The 22,299-nt window shown below is 46.3% G+C and overlaps 1 protein-coding gene across 5 annotated transcripts in view; it reads left to right on the plus strand.

The window, feature by feature from the left end:
- The window catches only part of BANF2 (BANF family member 2), a 56,926-nt gene that overhangs the window by 7,198 nt on the left and 27,429 nt on the right, over window positions 1-22,299 (plus strand). For 2 of the 5 annotated variants that reach the window (XM_073236956.1, XM_073236954.1), the window contains exon 3: window positions 2,203-2,325. The gene's annotated coding sequence lies outside the window, so the exon portion shown is untranslated. Of the gene's footprint in view, window positions 1-2,202; window positions 2,326-7,623; window positions 7,737-9,393; window positions 9,440-22,299 lie in introns of those variants that run through there. The other 3 variants (XM_073236955.1, XM_073236957.1, XM_017654833.3) reach the window with 3 other exon arrangements.

The raw sequence follows: 22,299 nt of genomic DNA on the forward strand, positions 1-22,299 counted from the left end.
TTAGCAAACTTAACCTTCTAAAACCACTACTTCCTTCTTTCTTGCCTACCCCTCAGGAGCCTAAAATGGTTCCCCCCATGTCAAATCTTCACTTCTCTGTCTGACTTTTGTGAATCCCATAGCCTGTTGCCTTCCTACATTCAGCAAGTTCTGCCTGTTCTCATGTGTGCCCACTCTGTGCCTCTGCCCAGAGCATATGCTCCCTAACCTTGAACGATCTCCTCCCACTTCACGTTTCAAAGACTATCTTTGGTCATTCTGGAATCAGGCCCTAAGTTTGCCAGGTCCTCTTTTGTTGGTGTGTATGCAAAGGTAGACGGAACTTGGTTTCTCTCTGCCCTTGGAGAGCCCAGAGAACTGCTTCCTCCACAGAAACCACTGATGCATTTTTTTCCCATATAACCAGCTCCATATAGAGGATGCCCAACACAACTGGGCGCCAGTTTGCAGGTAGAGCCTGTGTATAGGAATTATGACTTGAACAATGATAAAAACTTGTAAGTGGCCTGAGACACACATTCTTCTTTCTGACTTCCTTGTGATTTCTGGTTCTGCAATGAACTGTCTTTAGCTTCACAAAGTCCTTTCTTAGGTCTAGCTTAAATCACTGCTACCTCACTGTGTATTTATTTCTTTAAGTCTTATTCTTTATGGCTTAGGGACAGAGCTAAGGCACCCTGCTTAATGCTGGGTGTCTGCTAAGTGTTCACAGAGTGCATGAGAGTTGATTAGTAAGTGCCTGGCACTTAAAAATCATTATTCTATCCCCTCCTCCAAGTTCTTCCAACCAGACTTAAAAACTGCAGCTCTTTAAACCTTTCTACCACGTCCTTTCCCTAACCACTTAATCATCATGTGGCTTGTCTCAAACTCTGTTAATCAGCTTTATATATATATATATATAGTTTTGAAAAGGGTCTTTAAACCAGAAACAAAAAAAAAAGAAAGTATTATAAATCTGGAAAGAGCCTGCTAGGGCAATTGAGTTCAGCTCTGCCTTTGGGCTGGCAGGCCCTTCAACCAGCTAATAGATTAAGCAGACTGGCTCAGCTCAGGGCCAGCCCAGCCTCCAGTCTAAATGTGCACTGCAGAAAATTTAGATTTGGTGGAGTGAGACCATAGCCTGTAGCTCCACTGACACTCCTTTTCAGACTGCTGATGGTCACTATAGTCAGAAAAATCCAGGCCTGAATAGAATTTAGTTATCTGGTTTAATTTATGCAACTCTCATTCCTTCTGTCGTTTCACTGTGAGTCCATAGACTCACAGAGTCCTGGGTGCCATCTGTGGGGGTGCATGTGAGAGAAGAGAGGGAGATGAACTCAGACTAATTCATACTAAAGTTTTACTGACTTACCATGCAATGCCTCTCAAACATTTTCACCAAACTGCCTCTAATGGCAGAAGATAGTGAAGGTGGATATTGAGGTTCAGGGATCTGGGCTCTAAACCACCTGCATCAGAAAGACCCTAAGATTTATAGTAAAGATCCAAGTGATCTTTGCATTATTCTCTAAAATATATCCACAAAGACAGATTTTCTGGAAATGGAAATCATTTTATGGTAATTTTTATGATATAAGAGTAATGTATATGAATATATAATGCAGATAATACAGAAAAAAGTATCAGGAAAAATGTAGAAATATCACCCAAAGTCTTAAATCCCCAATGTGATATTTTTTACCTTTTCCTTCTACATTATTTTCTGTTTATACATATACATTGTTTGTTTAAAAATAACACAAAGTTTTAAATTATTGATCACTGTGTAAAAAGATTCCAGCTATTTATGTGGTGGCATCAGGTCTAAGCACTGGAAACGGCCCACCGGTTTGCCAAGTTGAAGAGCAGGGCCTCAGGAGTGATCCCTCCAGAAATCATGCACATTTCAGAAGAGGAAGGAAGAAAGCTGGCAGAAGAATGTACTGGATGGGCACTTTAGTGGGTGGTGGGGTGCATTCCTGCCTCTGTTCAGTCTCCCAGGGCCCTGCCACACCTCGGCCTACAGGCATCAGGCAGCCATAGGTGTGCACCACACCCAGGGCCCTCACATGCCTGTGAGCACTTTTCAGTGTACTGGTTTTTCCCTGAATGACCCTCCTACAAACCTAGATTAATCTTCCTCGTAGGGAGGCCTCACCCTCCTTCCACAGAATGCTAAACCTGCCAGTTCCTAAAGAAGTGTTTTCTTTCTCTCAGGCAGGAAAATTAATGAACTCCATCTTTGGCATGGATTAGAAAATTCCACTGTGCCATTGATGGCGCTTACAGAGACTCCAGAACTTTACAGAAACCCTCCATCGAAAGCTACAAGGAACACAGGTAAAGCTGGCCTGATTTCCTTGTTCACAGTCTGGAAAAGAAAGGGAGAAGGAAAAGGAGGAAAGTACCTGGCTGGGGGAAGTGTGCCCAGACAGAGGGAGGTGCTTTCCCGAGCCGTTCTGGGAACCATCCGTCTCTGCAGCGGCACAATGCCCTCCTCATTCCCTGGGTCCTCGCGACATGGTGGCTGACTTGGAGCCTTCTCTCGCACAGAATCAGTGGCAAACATTCAGACTTGTGGCCACTGGGCACGTCTTGGGCAGGCTCCTTCAGCCACTGGGGTGGGTTCCCACTCTCAGCAGAGATGGGAACAAACTGTATTTGCCTCACACATTTCTTGTGCTTAGAAAACAGTTGGCAGACTGAACTGAATAAATATAACATATTACCTACTTATCAATGATAATTTGTTCGTTCATTCAGTAAATGATTTTTGAGCACCTACTGTGCTCCAGGGCCTGGAGATATAGCATGGGCAGAACAGACATAGACCCTCTTCACAAAGGTTTGGGTTGGGAAGTGGACAATCGGCATTAAACAAACAAAATAATTTCAGGCACTAATGACACAGGGTGATGAGACAGAAAATGATAGAGAAGAGGAGGCTATCATAGGATGCTTAGGTAGAGCCCTGAGTGACAGTGCAGCTGAAACCCTGTATTGCCCGAAGCAAACAGATGTGGAACAGTATGAGTGCAAAGTGTTCCAGGAAGAGAGACCAGCATGTGATGAGGTAAGAACATGTTAGACGACCTCAGGGAACTGAGTGAAAGCTAATGAGGAAGTGATGGTAATGAGCAAGGTGTAAGGAAAGGCAGAAACAAATTTATTGTGAGAGTCATACATCTAACATTGTAGAGTGTGTTACAGTCTACAGAGCGCTTTGAACACACACTATCTCCATTCAAGCATCCCAACATCCCTATTATATAAATAAGGAAACTGAAGCTCAGGAGGTAAGTTCCTCAGAGTCATGAAATTAGGAAGTGGTGGGACAGGGACTCTGACCAAGGACTCTGCACAACCACAGAGGGCACTGTCCCCACAGCAGGGGAGAGCCATTTGTATCATTCTTTGGAGTTCATGCAGTGCACAGCCTGAACCACTGTACATAGTGACCCTGTGCCAGCTCAGGTCTATTTTCTCCAAATTTCTGTGCTAGAGGCTGTTGGGAATACAAAGAATAAAGATATATTGCTTCAGAGAAACAACACATGAAAAGATGGTGGAAAATATAAAATAGCATTTGTTTCCAGCAAAGACATTATGAAGGATTTAGTAGGCAATGTGAGGTTTGGGCCTAGCCTGAGGATTTAGATTGGTGGACATACAGGAAAAAAATCCGTAGGACTTCATTGCACAAACATGCAATACAAACCTAGGGTATTGTAGCCCACCATAAACACTTGCCTCCAGCACCTTGGAGCATTTTTAAAAAATGAATGTTTTTCATTCTATCACATTAAAAAAAGAACCATACAGGTAAGATTTTGGCAAATCTGAGAAAAAAATAGTCATCTCTAATCATCTCAGTCATGAAACACAACCACTTTTCACATTTTAGTGTATTTCCTTCTGATTTTCCTCTCTAGGCAACCAATGTATGCCTCTGTGTATGTGTGTATACATGTATGTGAATGCATGTATATGTCAGATATGTCACATACACACACCACAAATAATATACACGTATTCTCACCTTTATGGAGTATAGTTTACATGCTTCAAAATTCACACATTTTAGGTGTGCAGGTCAGTGAGTTCTGACAAAGGTACGCACCTGAGTAACCACCACTATGCTAAAGATGTAGAAAATTTCCTTTACCCCTCAAAGTTGCCTTGTTCTTTAATCCATTCCTCCAATCTCTTCCTCCAAGCCATCACATTACTGAACTTATCTCTGCAGCCTTAGACTAGTTTTGCCTGTTCCTCATCTTCATGTAAATGGAGCCAAGTGTACTCTTTAGTCTCTGCCCTCTGCTGCTCTGTGTACTCATGTTATCATGTATATATCTGTGTTTTTCCTTTTCATTGCTGACTAATATTTCACTGTAAGAATATGCAATAATCTGTTTATTCACTCACCTGTTGGTGAACATTTGGTTGTTTCTAGTTTGGGGATATTATGAATTAAGAAGTTGTAAATATCCTGTACAATTGTGGAGCTGTTCTCATTTCTCTTGGGAGTGGAATTGCTGGGACATAGAGTAGATCTATATGTTTAACTTCACAGAAAACTACCAAACAGTTTTCCAAAGTGATTGTACCATTTTGCAATGTGTGGGAGTTCAGTTTTCTCCACATCTTTACCAACTCTTAGCCTTGCCTCCTTTGTGATATTAGCCATTCTTGTGACCATGTGGTGGTTTTCATTTGCATCTCGCTGATCACAAATGATGTTGAACACTTTTTCACAGCAAGTGTTTGCAGTTGTAACTTTTGGATTTTTTGCTTTTTAAATTTACACTTACTAGTACCATTCTTCTCTGTTAGCCTGCGGTCTTCTTGGCCATTATATTCATGGCTCCTAATATTCCAACAAGGGAATTCTCTGCTATGTATTTAATCATTCCTTTATTAGATGTTTAAATTATTTCCAATTTCCCACATTGACACTGAAATTAACACAGGGACATGTATTTCCCCTTTATTTTAAATTAGTTCATTTAAAAGAATTGCAAAAATAACATGATTGGATCAAAGGTATTTTTGTGGCTTTGGGAGTATAAAAGATGAGGTGACATTAAGACCACTGTCTTTGAAGGCATAAGCTAGCTGCTTTTTAATCTCCTAGCTCTGGGCTGAGGTCTGGGAATCCAGCCAGTTCCTGTGTGTGATCCTTTTGTCTAGAGGAAGGGCTAATGGCTGTTTCATAGCCAATTATTTTTTGAGTCCTGGGTTATGCTGAAAAGGCTAACCTGTTACTGACACAATGCTCTAGTACAATAGGCTTTGTTGTCCCTCTAGCCAAGTTGGAATGTGGGAAAAGCAGAACTCTGGGGTGGCTTGTCCCCTAAGAATGATCTGTGAAAGTGTGCAGCCAAGCAGCAATTGGGTCCAATCAGTGGCAGATTCAGAATTTCTGTACATGACATGTGTCTGATTGGAGGTGGGTAGGAACTTAATTTGAAGAGTATTTTGATGCCATGCACACTGTTTTCATTTGGATTATATGTGTAGGGACTTTGTCAGGGCCAGTGACAATGATGGGGAGGAGTTGAGGGTTTACGGCCCACTGCCAAGGCCATAGAGGAGTCAGACTAACCTGCTCAGTGCCATGTTGTGGGGTGAGTACCTAGGAAAGTGTGTCCATCCTATCAGGCTAGCAGAGACCCTTATGAACCTCTCTCCAATGATGTGACAGACCCCAAAACCTAACAAGAGCCATAATTTATATGGTGCCAGGGCTATCTCCATAGTCCTCTTTCCAGAGGAATTGTCCAGGGAGGTGCAAAGCAAGAGATATTTGCATAGCAAATCAGTCCTCTGCAGGTAGCACATTCAGGCCTCCCTGTGTGAAAGAAAAGGCCTTTTGTCCTGGTTGCCAGGCCCCCTTATCCCCATGGCCTCCCCCTGAGAGGACCAGCTGAGCTCCTCCATTTCCTCAAGGCATCCTTGATGACACTCCAAAAATCAAGCAGCAGAACGCAGCCATCTGCCCCCAAACTCAGCACTCACCAGCAATTCCCAGAAATTCCTGGTTGTACTAAGCCACATGATATGTCTTTCCCCCTCTAAATGTGAACTTATTCACACTCTCTTAGCTTGGGGTCCCCTAGAAGCAGACCCTGAAACAAGGATTCAGGTACAAGTCATTTATTTAGGAGTGATCCCAGGAAACTACAGTAGGGGATGGGGAGGAGAGCCAGGGAGGGAGAGCAGCAAGATGGTGTGTTACCAAGGCAGTTACCCCTGTGGGCAACTGCGCTTGGCCCTGTGGGGACCAAGAGCTGGTACAGATCATGCCTCCAAGTTACCACACCTGCACAGGAGGGAGCTAGGGTATTTATCCACCAACCATTAACAACAGTTGGTTGAGAATGTTTCTTAAAAGACAAGGTGGGCTCCAGCAGCTGGAGAAAGCCCCCAAACAAAGAGAGACAGGTGCTGACACCTGGAAGTCAGGCTACCTGTGTGCACTCAAGTGGTAAAGCCAGAAAGCTACAGTGCATGGACACAGTCAGCTGGCCTCCTCAACATGGCTCAGCCCTGGTCATGAACAGATCCTCACTAAAGCTGGGTGGCTGAACCCCGAGGGCCGGCTGGCTTTGGCCCCAAAGCTATAGCTCCTGTTTTGTTCTCCAGCAAACCCAGAACACTGCCATCAGCAGACAGTGCTATTCAAACCCAGGAGACTAGCACTGCTTACAATTTTGAGCAATGGTTCTCAAGGTTTAGACCCTTGACCAGTAACAGCAGTGCCCTGGAGCTTGTTAGGAATGCACGTTCTTGGGTCCTACCCCACACTTAGTGAATCAGGAACTCTGGGGGATAAGGCCCAGGAATCTATATTTTAACAAGCTCCCTAGGAGATGTGAATGTAGCCTAAAGTTTAAAAACCACTGTTTTAGACTCTAAAATTCAGGACCATTTCCAAGGCAGGGCCATGTGCTCTTTGGTTAGAATGCTTCCCATTCCCAACCTCCCAAATGACAGCACAGAGGGAGAAGGGATGGAACCTCAAGAAACCTTTTAGACTTTGACCCCTTTTATAAGTCTTTTTTTTTGTGGGGGTGATTATTGTTAAGTTGTACCTAATCACCAGTTCCCTCCAATGGAAAACAGCAGGCATACAGATTACAGAAGATAACCTAAAAGATGTCTGTGCTTGATTTAACTAAAGAGATGGACAGAGGGTGGGGAGATTTACATTCTTGTTTTCCTGAGTGAATATTTAAATTATTTTGCTTGCCCTCTGAACACACCAGGGGGCCAGCAGGGGAAAAGCCAGGGGTCTGCCTTGACTTTTAAATCAATCATGAAAAATGTGCAAAGGGAAAGTTGAGCATTGGGGGTACCCCCACTGAAGTCAATTTGCGTGGGACAGCAGTATAAATGCTGGACTTGATCTGCCTGTGTTGACCCAGCCGGGACACATGACACTGGGCTGCTTCCTAATCCTGCTCCTAGGCTGATAGTCTCTAGCAAGGCAGAGACTACTCACTCACTGCTTCTGGAGCAGCTCTGGCCCAGAGCAGAACCCAGATGTGTTCATTTCTTTAGGCCTGTTCCCTGACACCAGCAGTGGGCCCCTCCCCCCACCCCACCCCCCACCGTGGTGTGATATCACAATGTCGTCCACTAAGCATCTTTGGACAGACTAACCCCTTAACCTCCTACGGCTGACCTGCATTTACAGGGCCAAAGCAACTGAGACAAGCTGATTTCCGGTGCCAACCTACCGGCACTCGGTGAGTATTGAGACTTGCTGAGAGCGAGGGAAAGAAATACAACCCCTGGCAGTGGGCCTGGTTCTTTGGGGTCTGCTACTCACAGAGCAGCATTATCCAGTCTGGCAGCCAGGAAGGCACTATAGGACACACTGAGAGCCCTTCAGGAGAGGCTGACTTACCTTTTCCATCCTCTTCCTGAGGTGTTACCATCTGTAGGAAATGATATTCTAATCACCTCTAAGGCCTGTTTTGCCCCCTTTTCCTTCTCCCTGGGCAAAGGTCAATTGTGTGCCTAACAGAGGCTCAGGCAGGGAGGCCAGGCTGTCAGATGGCAAATGTATTGAAGCTTCACTCAGAGTCCCGGCTGAGGTCAGAGGTGGCCACTGGCCCAACAATATGGCTTACAGCAGTGTGAGCAGTGTAACCTTGGGGTGGTGCGAAGGACGCTGAAATGACCTCGCTTCCAGAAATGTGCCTGACAGCCCTTCCTCTCCGTACACTTCGCCAGCTCTCTCTAAAATCCAACTCGCCATGGTCCCAGTGTATCAAATCTCTTCTTTCCCTTTTAGGACAGTGAGGGAGATTTGAAGCCATGATGGAAAATGGGTAGATGGATTAGGACACCAGATGAGCAGTAGGAAAATGGAAGAAGGTGGTGGGGCTGGGGGCAGGGCTGAAAGCCACCTCCCTGAGAGGATGCAGGCCCCTCCCAGCTGGGTCACCAGTGGCTGGGGAGGGCCTTCCACAGCCCACAGAGGGGGACCTGCTCAGGGCTTTGGAGGAGAGCCAGACTCCCCAGGCCTGCACCCCCACAGCCTGCCCATCCACCGCCTTCACACATCCTGCTGGGCTATTCGCCATCTGAGAGAACCAGCAGGTCCATGCAAACGGAGCACACCTCACACACGGGAGGGTTTTCTGGGGCCCATGAGTTTGAGCAGGCTCCCAGCTTTACCTGACTGTGTAAGGCAGAAAGCAAGGTGGGTGGTCGGAGAAATCTTTTATGCTGAGTCTTTGTCATTTCTGCTCTGTCCTATCATGATAGCTGACAGCCTGTCTCTACTTCACACATGACAGTCCAAGAGTAATGGTCCTGCCAAGCCTGTTGAGAGTATTTTCACATCCCAGACCCCACTAGGGCTGAGCGAGAGGTCCTCTGCCTGTGTCAGCCCTCATTTGGAGAGGACAGAGGGAATGAAAATTTATTAAGAACCTACCATGTGTCCGACCCACTACCTGCCTTATTGCTCTGAATTCTTGCCGTTTAAGTAAATCCTACTTAATACATACCACTTACCACTCCTCACAGAAACTGAGAACTATGTTCTATGCCAGGTGCCATGTTTCCAGAGGAACATTAACCTAGAATTTATATATACACCATATACAGACAAGCATCCTCAACATTAAAGTGCTCTGAAAATAGAATGGGCTGCTTTGCGAGGCAGCAAGAGCTGCCTCTAGGAGTGCCCAGGCAAGCTGGGTGCCTCCCATAAACAGGGCTGGGACAGGACCCTTGTGATCAGTTGAGAGCTGGACCAAAAGATTTTTAAAAGCTGCTCCAGATTCTAGATAGAAGGATCTGGGTCTCAGTACCTTGCTAATCTTCCATGTTTGAACCCAGATGTACCAGTCCTTCAAGGGCAGCTTCCTTCCTAACAGCTGCATTTGTTAGCAGGGGAAGACTTGAAGGAACCATAGAGACAAGCTCTGGACCCCAGGTAGGCAACAGGAGGCCAGGCTGGTTAGGGGGTAAGCCAAGGCCACAGAGCCAATTGGCAGAATGCATGTGTATCGAATGAATGAAAAGACAACAGCTCCAGGATTGGAACCAGCCTAAATGCCATTCAAACATCCCTGAGCCCCTCTCTCTTCCTCTCCCAATACTCTCCTACCAAGGTTATGATTCAGTAGCATTTACTGAGCACCTGCTGTGTGCCAAGTGTGTTCACAGAGATTATGTCACATAATCTGCCCCTAACCCATCAGGTGATTGTCATTGTCCCCATTTCTCAGATGACGACAGTTGGGTAACTGCCCCAGAGGGTAGGAAACTTGTGGAGAGGTCACAAACGTAAATGACAATGCAGGTCTCACTAACTCCTGGGAGAGCAGACTACTCCACCTGCTGCTTCACAGGGCAAAGTAGCATTTTCCTAGTATTCTTCTTAAAGGCAAACTGCCAGTGTCTCTCCCTGCCCCTCCTCCCCTTTGTCCTGGCTGATGTCGGGCTCCCCGTGGACCCGCCTGGTTCACTGCCTGGTTCACCGCCTGTGCCTCTCACCCTGATGGGACAAGACAGAATGGCTGTTTCCACACCAACAGATGTTATGCGCCAAGGAAGAAAATATGCTAATCGAAATCAGCATCAGCTAATTGTAGCAATTTCCCTTCTGCGTGTTGCCCTGAAATAGTAGCCATGCTCTGTTCTTTTTTTCACATCAGGGAGCCCCAAATTGGCAGCTTAAATGAGGTTGCAAAGAAGTCAGTTGAACAGGCCTTTTTGCTGCCAGTAACCATGGATGAGGCCTTGAACATGCTCTCCGGGTACAACCCTGTTCAACTCTTTGTGGACTTGGCATCTGGCTGTGGATAATTCAGACACATTGTTGGACTGCATGAGCTTCATTTAATCCTGGGGAATTCTGGAACTCCTAGGGAGTTAATGAAGTACCAAGTTCAAGAGCCTTGAACCTTCGTTTACTTCTGGTTCTATGGCCAGTGCTGGCCAATGGAACTTTCTGCGTTCACAGAATGTTCTCATCTGTGCTGCCCCATAGGGTAGCCATGAGCCACGTGTGGCTATTGAGTACTTGAAATGTGGCTAGTGGGACTGTGGAGCTGAATTTTCAATTTTATTTAATTTTAATGTCAGTTTGGCTTAAATAGCCTTGAGTGGCTAGCTGCTGTACTGGGCTGGATGGAGCCGTGCTGACTTCCATGACTTCATCTCTTGAATTCATTCTCTTGCCCCACCCCCAGCTACCCCCTCCCACAGCCTCACCACCCAGACCTTCCAGCTGTGCCTCAAACAGCCAAGCATGTTCCCTCCTCCGGCTTCGGCACTTGCTCCCTCTGCCAGCGTCACCCAGGCCTTTTTGCAGTTTACCCCTGTTCAACACCAGAGCTCAGGCCAAGGGTGCCCCCCTGAGAGATGTCCCCATGTTGTGCAGTATACTGTCCCCATCCCTACTCCAAACTGCTCCTCATCTCCTGAAATCATTGTGTCTTAGTTTGGGCTGCTGTTACAAAGTGCCATTGACAAGGTGGCTTAGAAACAACAGAAATATATTCCTCACCGTTCTGGAGGCCGGAAGTCCCAAGACCAGGGTTGGGTTCTAATGGGAATCTTCTTCCAGGTTGCAGGCCGTTGGCTTTCATACTATCCTTACAATCCAGAGAGGGGGAGCAAGCTCTTTTGTGACTTATGAGAGCGTTCACACGGGCTCTGCTCTCACGATCTCATCTACTCCTAGTCACCTCCCAGAGGCCCCACCTAGTACCATCAGGTGGTGGGGAGTAGGGTTTCTGCATATGAATTTGGTGGCAGGGGTGGTCAGTCCACTGCACCATGTTTTCCTGACTATTGCTGTCTCTGTAGACAAGAAACTTCAGTTCCCCAAGAGCCGAGTGGCCATTCGTTGGCCACCTCCCTACTGAGAAGGAAAGATAGTCACTGCCTCCAGAACCTTTTGCTGTGTAACAAAATAATCCAAAACTTAATGGTTTAAAACAGCAATTATTAGTTATTTCTCCCAATTCTATGGGTCAGAAGTTTGGTAGGGCTCAGCTCCACATGGCAGTGGTGAGGTTCACTCACTCAGCTGCATTCAGCTGGGGACTGGGCTGGATGAGGCAGCCAGAGAAGACCCCCACAGCCTTCTGGGACTCATAGGTCCCCCAGGTGGCATCTCTACATGGTGAGCTTGAAGGTCTCAGGGTCATCGGACTTCTTATGAGAGCTGGCTTCTAAGGAGAAGCAGAGCTGCCAGCCTCTGAAGGACTAGACCCAGCACTGGGCACCACTTTTATGACTTTCTGGTGCTCCATAAAAGTCATAGGCAGCCCAAGTCAAAAGAGAGAGCAGATTGTCCAGCCCGGCTGGGCAGGGCAGCAGACATTCAGGAAGGAACTGGTGGCAGCCACCTTTGCACACCACCACAGTCACCATGAATATAACACAAGAGTGGTGCTTCTCAAACTGAAATGTGCACACGGACCACCTGGAGTTAAAATTCAGATTCTGATTCAGGAGGTCTTGGGTGTGGCCTGAGACTCTGCATTCCCAGAAAGCTCCCAGGAGATGCCAAGATGGCAGATCTACAACCACATGTGGAGAAATGAGGCTGTTAGAGCACCTCCTGTCAGGGCTGGCCCTGTGCCTGGATTCGGCCTCACAGTGCCCAAAGTACCACTATCGGTGCATGATTCCACTCAGTTAAGCATTGTCCGTCCTTGCTGGGGTCCGCATGATCAGTCCCTTCTCCCCTGGCCCCAGGCTTGTGCCCTTAGCACATTGTGAGGAGCCATCCCACTCCCTCTCCCAAAAATCTCCCATGCATTGCTTCCCTAAGCTCTACATACAGCCCCTCCCTCCTCTTCCCTAACACTTGATTCTCACCACACCCCCTGTGAAGTTGGTGGGTGGGGGCTCTTTCACTTACAGATTTACAACCAAACTCAAACTCATTTAAGGAGAAATGTTGGGTATGTCATAGCTTCAGGAATGGCTGGCTCCAGCCCCTTTGGTTGTTGTCAGGAAACTATTTGTCACTTGCTTCAGCTCTGTATTTCCCCAGAATCTCTCTGAAAGTTGCTGTGAAAGTGGGGGCAGAGACAGCTCTCTGCTCTGTAACCACAGCATGAAGGAGGCACCACTTCTTTCCTTACCCTTCTAGCAAAAGTGCCAGAGTTCTCTCTGGTTGGAACTGCTGGAGTCCTATGCTCACAATAAACCAATCACTGCAGCCAGGAAGATGCGTGACCCCAGTGGCCAGGCCTCTGTCAGGTGTATGCCCTCCTGGAGCCAGAGGGTGAGCCCCGTCCAAGCTGCATGGAATGAGAGCAGGAAAAGTGTGAAAACTGGAAAGGAAAGAGAGCTGTTGGGAAGCCAAGAACTTACCACAATTGGCCATAAAATAGATGTTCTGTGATGGCTGGGGAAGCAGAGGCAGGGGCCTCATCCTTTTCATCTTTTCCAGGCTTGCTGACCCCAGCACAGACTCAGAGGTGCTGCTGAACTAGTAACTTTAGCACCAAAAGAGACTTGAATTAGCCAAAGCATGTTCCACAGCACACTGGCCCAGGGATGTTAACTGATGTTACTTAAACTGCTGTGTGGTCCAAGGAAGCTTAGGAGACAGCAGGTTAGGCCAAGTCAGCACTTGCCTTGCTGTACAGGACTTGTTATGGCCTTGAATAAGCTGGCCTACCCTGCAAATCAAGAGTCGGAAAGATTCGAGGATATTGTTCTTTTGAGTACCCTCTGGGAAACTACTAATCTAACTCTACCCTATGCCGTTTTATAGATGAAACAATTGAGGCCAAGAAAGGGAAAGTGACATAGACAAGGTCAGGCTCCTGCCCAGCTGCTGTGATGGAGACACAGCTGTGCTGCAGAGAAGAATCGCCATGTACCTCAGGCGCCCTGCCCCCACTGCTGGCAGTTTCTCTTTCCTCTGGAGGGTGTTGTCCTTTCTCATGGACATCACTGCACAAGCATTCATGGCATTCATGGCATGGCTCCTGTGAGGGGCTACAGGCCCCCAGTGCTGACCCCTGCCTGGGACCTGCCCTTCACTGCTGCAAACCTGAAGGGAACTATTCAAAGTGCAGGAAGTTCTGTGGGTCCGGACTTAGGAAAACATAGCCACTTGACCAGTAGGATGACGGCATTATGAAGTTGAAGAGGCTGGAAGTTTGGCCACGCATGGATGAGTCACCAACAGCGGAGTGCTGAGGGTGCCAGGCAGGAGGAGCTGAGGAAGAAAATGCTCAGGAACCAGGCATGCACTTTAAATCCAGATGGATTGTGTGTCAGCGCTGCAGTGTGCTGACGTAGGAGATAGTTAGAACAACACCATTTTTGAGGACCTCTCTAGTCTGAGCACCTCATACATGCTCCTTCTAAGCCACTCAATGACCCACATTTATAAAGAACAGAACGTGGCCATCACTTAGCTGGCAGAACTCACTACCATTATAGCTCAACACAGGATTCAAGCTCTTCTCTTTGCCAAGTACACATTCTTGGATGTGTTATTAAACTCTCTGAGCCTCAGTTTCCTCATTCATTTAATGGGGCTAAAATGAGTTCTTGTCCCATAACTTTGTTATGAGGATTAAATACGATAACGTCTGTGACACAGCCATGTGCCTTGCCTATCCATAGCAAGGACTCCTTAAATAGTGACAGGAAAAGAGAGATGGGATCTGGTCCAGGTTCCCAGCTAGTAAGGGGCAAAGCCAAAATCAAACACAAGTCCAGCCAATGCCCTGGCTTGGCCTCTTCCTGCCCCTGTGTTGCCACTCAGAGAGAAGCAGCATTCAAGAGCATCTGGTGATGGCTCAGAGCCCAGGGCAGTGCAAAGGGCTTTTCCAAGTCTTCCTCTGTATAAGAGGAAGGGTGGTATACATGTCTCTCCAGTCTATTCCAAGTGACACTGTGCAAAGACCACGCGCGGAAGAAGAAGATGTGAGCAGGATTGGGTGTGCGTATGTGACCAAGCAGAGCCAACAGCAAGCATGACATGGGTGGGGATCTGCTGTCAGCTCTCAAGGTCACCAGGAAGGAGGAGATTGGTGATGACTCCATGATATTTGCCCCCAGGTTTGTGTACAACGGAAATCAAGTCTTCACTAGTGGATGCTTTTTTTAAAAATTGAGATAACATTGACATATGCCATTATATCACTATCAGGTGTATGATATAATGATTAGATATTTGTATATATTGCAAAATGATCACCCCAGTAAATCTAGTTAATATCCATTACCATACATAGTTACAAATTTTTTCTTGTGAGAAGAACTTGTAAGATCTACTCTCTCAGCAACTTTCAAATGTACAATATAGCATTTTATAACTATGATAACCAGGCTGTACATTACATTCCCGGATGTAGTTATAACTGGAAGTTTGTACCTTTTGACAACCTTTATCCATTTCCCCCCTCTCCCATCCCCCACCTCTGGCAACCACCAATCTGTTTTCTGTATCTTTGAGCTCAGTTTGTTTTTATTTTCTTCAGATTCCACATATAAGTAAGATCATAAGATATTTGTCTTTTTCTGACTTAATTTCATTTAGAATAATGCCCTTAAGATCCATTCATGTTGTCACGTGGCAGGATTTCCTCCTTTCTATGGCTGAATAATATTCCATTTTATATATATATATGTAAGTATATATGTATATATATATACTGCATTTCTTTAGCCATTCATCCACCAGTGGACACTTAGGTTGTTTCCATATTTTGGCTATTTTATATAATGCTGCAGTGAACATGGGAATGCAAATAATTGTTTTGAGTTAGTGTTTTCATTTTCTTCAGATAAATACCCAGAGTGGAACTACTCGATCAGATGACAGTCCTATTTTTAATTTTTTGAGGAACCTCCATACTGCTTTCCATAGTGGCTGCACCAATTTACATTCCCACCAGCAGTGTACCAGGGTTCCCTTTTCTCCGTTTCCTTGCCAGCATTTATTATATCTTGTCTTTTTGATAAAAGCCATCCTAAAATGTATGAGGTGATACCTCATTGTAGTTTTGATATATATTTCCCTTGATGATTAATGATGTTGAGCATCAGCAGATGCTTTTGAGATGAAAATCCCAGTGGGAATTTAAGGGAAGACACTGGGTGTAGTGTCTGGCCACCATGGTGTCTGGCCAAGATGGAAGTGGAGGGCACAATGGTGGTTACGTGTTTGTAGACATCCCTATGGAGAAAGTCAGAACAGGTCCCCAAGAGATCATGTCCAAGGTTAAAAGATGAGAACCTCTCACCATGATAAAGGTTTTATAGGAATTGAAACTTGATAGCAGAGGTTCCTAACCTGGAACCCCTGGTCCACAGCCCCTGAAATTTGATGTCAAGTTGTATTTACATGTGCAAGTTGGGTGTTTTTCTGGAAAGAATGATTCCAGCCGGAAAGCATACTGCTGGCATGGCTTTGTTTTGATGGGTCCACATTGTTTACAGATATTTGAATTATTGCTCAACACTTAAAAATTGGGAATTTACCCATAAAAATCTAAATTTTTGACTTGTCTTTAAATAACTCACAAGATCTGTCCACCTGGGACCTACATTCCTAAGAGAGGCTACCTCTTCTAGGTGGGGTGTGGGACCCCATACAGCCATAGTCCACACTATTTCCGGACCTCCCTGATGAATGTCTACTGTCAGTCATGGTTAATCATTGCCCTTGCACTGTTTTTCCTCACTGATTTATTTTTTTCACTTGCCTGGACCCTCTGGACTTTGCATTTGTGTCCCCTAATCTAAACTTTTAATAGATGCTCAAAAGGGTGTCTGATTTCACAAAGGTCATTGAGACTAAGATCCCTTCCAGCCTAAACTCTTTCCTGGCAATCTGGTGTTGAGACCGGCCCATAGTGGAGCAGGACACTACCCTCCCCAGGCCAGGGAACTCAGAATCTCTTCCCCCTAGAGAATGTAGTAAGGCTGTGTATCCAGGAGTATGTTTACAAATGAGCAGGCCTACCCTTTGATTGCTACAAAACACCAGAAGGTCTCCAGAAATTACTGAAACTCCTTTGTATACTCTCTGCAAGAGTCCTGTTTGCAATACAAATAGTTCATTATCTGCTCAGATGATAATGCAGTAAATGAAACCAATGACAGTCTTTGAGACACCCTTTCTTTATGGCCTTGAGAAAATGACTTTGAATAGAGACAAAAGGTGAGAACACAGTTCTCTGGCGAGGTTCCCTATCTGAAGCCACAGCCAGCAAGGCTATGGAATTCTTTTAAAAAGAATCTTAAGTAGGTCTTGGCATTTGGAAAGACTGAGTTAGTCACTTAGGACCTATTTCTGAACTGAGATTCAGATGCATAGACTCATGCCCTCACACCAGAGACGCGCAGAGCAGGAGGCATCCAGAACTGCTATACTGAGCATCAGTTTTCAAGGGCAGGTGCCCAAAATGTGAGAGCAGAAGCAACAAAGGAAAGTTGAATCTTGGACCAGGCACTCTGACTGCCAAAGAACATGCAGGAGATACATGGCACAGGGGCCTTACAGATCCTATAATGGAACTGATGCAATGCTAAGTGCGCTGTCCAGTCACACAATTCTGTGTATACAACAGGATGACCCCTCCAGGCCCACGGCCAGCTGCTGCAGTCCCACTTTGTATTTGCATAAGTAAGGGAATTCAGCCCAGATGGAAGGAGAGAAAGTGGTTGACCAGAAATCCAATGGAAGCCTCTCTTGAGGACTCGGTGCTTGAGGACAGATAGTAATCTGAGGCACACTTGGGTTTGAGGCCCGACAGTGCCCCAGTCAGTTCATGTTTTACGTGGGGATAATCCTGGAACCTACCCCCTACATCATGGGCAGGTTAAATGAGGTAATACACAAAGAGAGCTTGGCACAGTGCCTCAGGAAGCCTGCATAGGCTCTACCTGCTCTCTTAGGCTGCATTTCCCAGTCCCCCAACCTGAGAATCTAATCTAAGTGCAAGTAGTTAATTTGAGAGGGAGTGCAGGTCACACAAAGAGGGGAGTAAGAAAAGGGAGGGTGGCCACTGTGTTCACGAGCAGGTTGCCACCATGAAGATTAATCCTCCTGGGGACATCTAGAGGTAACTTGGAGCATGCTCGGAGTTGTCCCACCTGAGAGATGCAGGGACTGGGTATTTATCCACCTACTCACACCCATCAACTGGGGCTGCTCCTGGGAGTGTCTTGTCCCCAGCACTCCAGCCCTGCCTACTCACAAGGCAGAGAGCCACAGGTACCTGCCCTGGACCCTGTGGGGATGTGGGCAGGCAGGCGCTGTGCTGCTATTGTTCTGATACTAGTCCAGAAAGGAAAGATCATGGGCTTTGGAGCCCCTCAGACCTGAGCTCACATCCCAATACTGTCCTATACAAGATATGTGACCCTCTTTGCCCCCCTGGGCCTCAGTTTCCCCAGGAAAACTGCTGGTACCACCAAATGAATTTTGAGCATTAAGTGGGACAACAAATGTGAGTCCCCTTTGGTTCTGTTTCTCCCACTTGCCCAAGACCCTTATTCTGTCCCCCACCCCAGGGTGAGCCCTGCTGCACCAGCGCTTCCTCCCAGATGAGCAGGGACATGCTGACATCCAAACCAGTGTTTGCTTCCAAGGCGACTTTTAAGTGATATGTTGTCCTATAGCAATTATCTACCTAGCTATGTGTTAGCATGCTGTTTCCTATTTAGCTATGAACTTTGTGAATTTGCGGCATCCGTCAACCTCAGACAAGCAGGCATAGTGTAAGGAGATCCAGAAGGGAAACCCCAATAGGAAGGGTTTCTGACCCCTGCAGCTCACCCCGCAGCCTTGGGGTTGGAGTGTGGGTGAACCCGGGAGCTTCTGCTGAGTCAGATGGTATGGGAGAGGGCTGCCAGGAAATACAGGATGCCCAGTTAAACCTGAGTTTCAGATAAACAATGAATGACTTCTTTAGTGTAAGTTGGTCTTGTGAAATACTTGGATCATACTTATACTAAGTCATTTATTGCTTATCTGAAATCCAAATTTAACTGGGTATCTTGCATTTTTATTTCCTAAATCTGGCCACCCTAGTCCCAGAAAACACACCCTCACAGGAGGGAAACAGGAGGGCAAGGGCTGAGCAGGACTGGTGCCAGCTGGAATCAGCTTCACCTGATCCTCCTGGAGCTCTGGAGCTGGCACGGGGCCAGCGCGCTGGTCCCACCTGAACACAAGAAGATGGGATTTTTGTACTTCACTGTCAGGGTTACCCCTCCAGGTGTCACCAGGTGTGATGGCTTCCATTGCTGAGGCAGTCTTCTGGGGACAGCCATCAATGGGAGCGTAGCAGCAGCTCTGGCAGCTGGGGGTGCGGCACCTGCTGGCCCGGGAGTCTGGGGGTGGCACTAACCTCACCTGCTACTCTGTCTCTTCAGTTTCAATCTGTCTTGTCACTGTGAGCAGTCAGCTACCCAGGCTGCCTTAAAGATATGTCTGGTAGAGAGGAGGGTCTCCTCCGCTCCACCCTCCCTGGGGAGCCACCCAACTGTAGGGGTAGGGAGAAGCACTGTGCGTCCTTATGGCAGTGGGAGGGGGGTTCTCTGAAAGCTCATGGACTCTCCAGGACCAAGGCTCTTGTCTGCACAGTACCAGCCCCTTAGGGTCTTTCAGGGAGATCTTGGCACCCACTACTGGAGCCTATAGCTTGGTCATTTGCACTGGCTGTGAGGGGGACCTCTTCATTCTGACCCCAGGCTTCAGCTCACCCCCAGCCTTTGAAGCATCTCCTGCTCTGTGCTCTGGCACCAATTCATGGCTCTGCACCACTGTCCCAAACACTTTGGAAGTGGCCTTTGGTTGTCATCTCCTGGTAAGCCTAGGGAAGCAGGCCACTGGGTCCCAAGCACCATTCTCACAGCCTGTCCAGTGTTCCAGACCTTACCCTCTTGAATCTAACATGTCTGTCCACTGTGAGATTTTTGTCCCACAGAGGGAAGGTAGAGCCACTACCCCTATTACCTACTTCCCAGACATCATCTTCTCTCTTGTGGATAACAGAGCATCTTTCTCCTTCCTAGTTCTAGAATCCATGGGTTAGAAGAGGTAGACTTTCCCTTTCCTTCTGTCTTCAAGGGAAAATCCTCCTTCCCAAGGAGACATTGTTTTCCCCTTCTCTCTGGGGCTATAATGAAGACAGAGGCAGAATCAAAAAGGTCTACCCATAAGGTGCTGTGAAGTAAGAAGTTAAAATATTCATACCAGAATTATCCATGAAAGTTAAAAGGTGAAAGCAACCCAAATGTCCATTGATGAATGAATGATAATAAAATTTGGCACATACATACAATTGAATATTATTCAGGCTTAAAGAGAAAATTTTGATATATGATATAACATAGGTAAAACTTGAAGACATTATGCTAAGTGAAATAGGCCAGCTGCAAAAAGATAAATACTGTATGATTCCACTTACATGAGGTACTTAGAGTCATCAAATTGATAGAAAGAGTAGAATGGTGGTTGCCAAGGGTTGGGGGTAAGAGGGAAAATGGGGTGTTTTTATTTAATGGGTATGAAAAATTCTGGAGATTGGTTACACAACTATATGAAAATACTTAACACTATGAACTGTACACTTCAAAATAGTTAAGATGGTAAAATTTTGTGTTATGTGTGTTTTAGCACAATTAAAAACAAAATGTGAAATAGTATATATCAGTGACAAATGCAGATGTCTTGTCTATGGAGGGTAACTAATACACCCACCTGTTCCTTAGATGACTTAGACCAGCCCCTGGCCTTTGCAGAGAACAGGGCCCCAAAAGAGAGGAAATATGTTCACAGGGGAAAGATGTAACCAGAAAGTCCCAGCCAGAACCACCTTGCAGAAGGAGGACATCTAAAATAGATTGGAGAAGGGGGACAATTCTATTCAGGAAAAGAGGATGGGAGACCCAGAATCCTGGGACAGGAGAGGTGGAATGTAGACAAGCTGGGGAGACCGTTGCCTCCTTCAGGGAATGGTTGCAAACTGTCTCAGCTGCAGACACAGTGATCTTAGCACAACCTTACTCAAAACCTCTGGGGTCAGAAATGTTGGGGAATTCAGATTTCTTTGTATTTTAGGAAGGCAATATGGTACCTATTCTCCATCTCCTAAACATTCCCAGTGGAGTCTGGCTCAGCACCCTGTAAACAAAACCATTAATATTCCTGTGGTGAAATGTATAAATATTCACACTAAGTGGGATAATAAAGATTATAAATAGCCTTATGTCAGTTCAGGCCAGGTTTTGCGGCCAAATAAGTTTGTTGTTTTTTTTTTAACCTGGTTTTCAGAGTTTTGTGGATTTAAAAGTGGCAGAATAGGGATTGTCACCCTGTATAAATTTTGTACCATCTGAAGACTGCAAATTAACAAAGACACAAATTGTTGGGAGGCACCAGAAGGATCGGTTCCAAATAATTCAACCTGATTTTGTAAACATGAAACAGAGATGACTTCCCCCAGGTCACACTGCTGGTTATAGACAGAGATGAGGTCAAACTCAGGTCTCCTGCCCCAGTCCAGCACACCCAGCAGGGGTCTAGCAGACCCGGATTGCCCTTTGAGTGAAGTCTGGAATTCATAAAGTCAATCCCCCCTCTCCTTTGGAGTTCCCTGAAAAGCTGACCTCTTGCTTTTGGGAATGCCTCCCCTTATAACTGAGTCTACCCTGCTTCTAATACCTCGATGGCTGGTTTAAGTTTTCCCAGAGCACCTGCAGCAGCTTTGTCCTGTAGGTTTGTAGCCTAAGTTCAAGGCCTTACGTACAGAAGGTGCTTCGTAAAAGGTCTGAGGAATCATTGCATTTATTTGGATATTCATCACTTGTAAACCCATCAGGAGAAAGATTTACAATTAAAGGGTCACGTAAGATAGCCACCATGTTTTCACAGGGGAAAGTTGCAGAGGAATAAAGATCTTGTTTGCCATTGTAGAATTGGAGCTAAGGGCAAGGAAGATAAATATTGCCTTTATTTTTGAATGATGAGCATCAGTTGTCATTGCAGAATGATTTTTTTTCCACCCCCAGTGCCTAAGCCATGGGACTGATCCTGCCCTGGGTCTCTGGGTGGAGCGAGGATGCCTTTGGACTCTGCATAGTACTTGGCACACGGACGGTACCAACACTTATTGAATGAATGGGTGAATGAATGATGAGTATTGGAGGTGTATTAGTTTAGGACTCTTTGTCACAAACAGCACAATCCCAGCTGAAGCTGAATTAAACAAAAGTTGGAAGGCATTGACATCTTTCTTTTGCCCATGCAGTGCTGGGGGCTTCCTTCTCCCAGATCTCCTTTACTCCATGCTGCTTCCTTCTCTCTGAACATGCTAAGAGGGCTCCCATCAGGCTCCGATCAGATCCTACCAGCTGAGAAAGCCTCATCAAGGAGGTCCTTCAAAGGTGCACCAAGAGGTAGCCTGAGAAAGTGGGGAGTGGTGCCCTGCCAGCTGCAGGACACTACTGGGCCTGGTATGGTCTGACCAAATGGAAAAGTCTAGCGTGGATGCCTTCCAAGTCACCTGGATCCAGGCCTGCAAACAGTTATTGAGGATTACTGAGGATTATTCCCTCCTCTCAGATCTGCTTTCCTATGTGCTGCTTCCCCTCAGGCAGCCTCTCAGGCACCAGTGATGGCAAAGATGGTCACTGACAGGTCTTCACTCACACCTGCCAGCTGGACAATCCTTGCAGAGGAAGATAGTTTTTTTTACCAGTAACCCCAACAGCAGTCCCAGACTTGGCCTGAGCTGGGGAATGCGCCCATTTCCGAAGCAGTCGCTGTGGTCTCCGTGATGTGCTCGTTCCTTGGCC

The sequence above is a fragment of the Manis javanica genome, chromosome 5, assembly GCF_040802235.1.
Source record: "Manis javanica isolate MJ-LG chromosome 5, MJ_LKY, whole genome shotgun sequence".
NCBI classification, from domain to species: domain Eukaryota; kingdom Metazoa; phylum Chordata; class Mammalia; order Pholidota; family Manidae; genus Manis; species Manis javanica.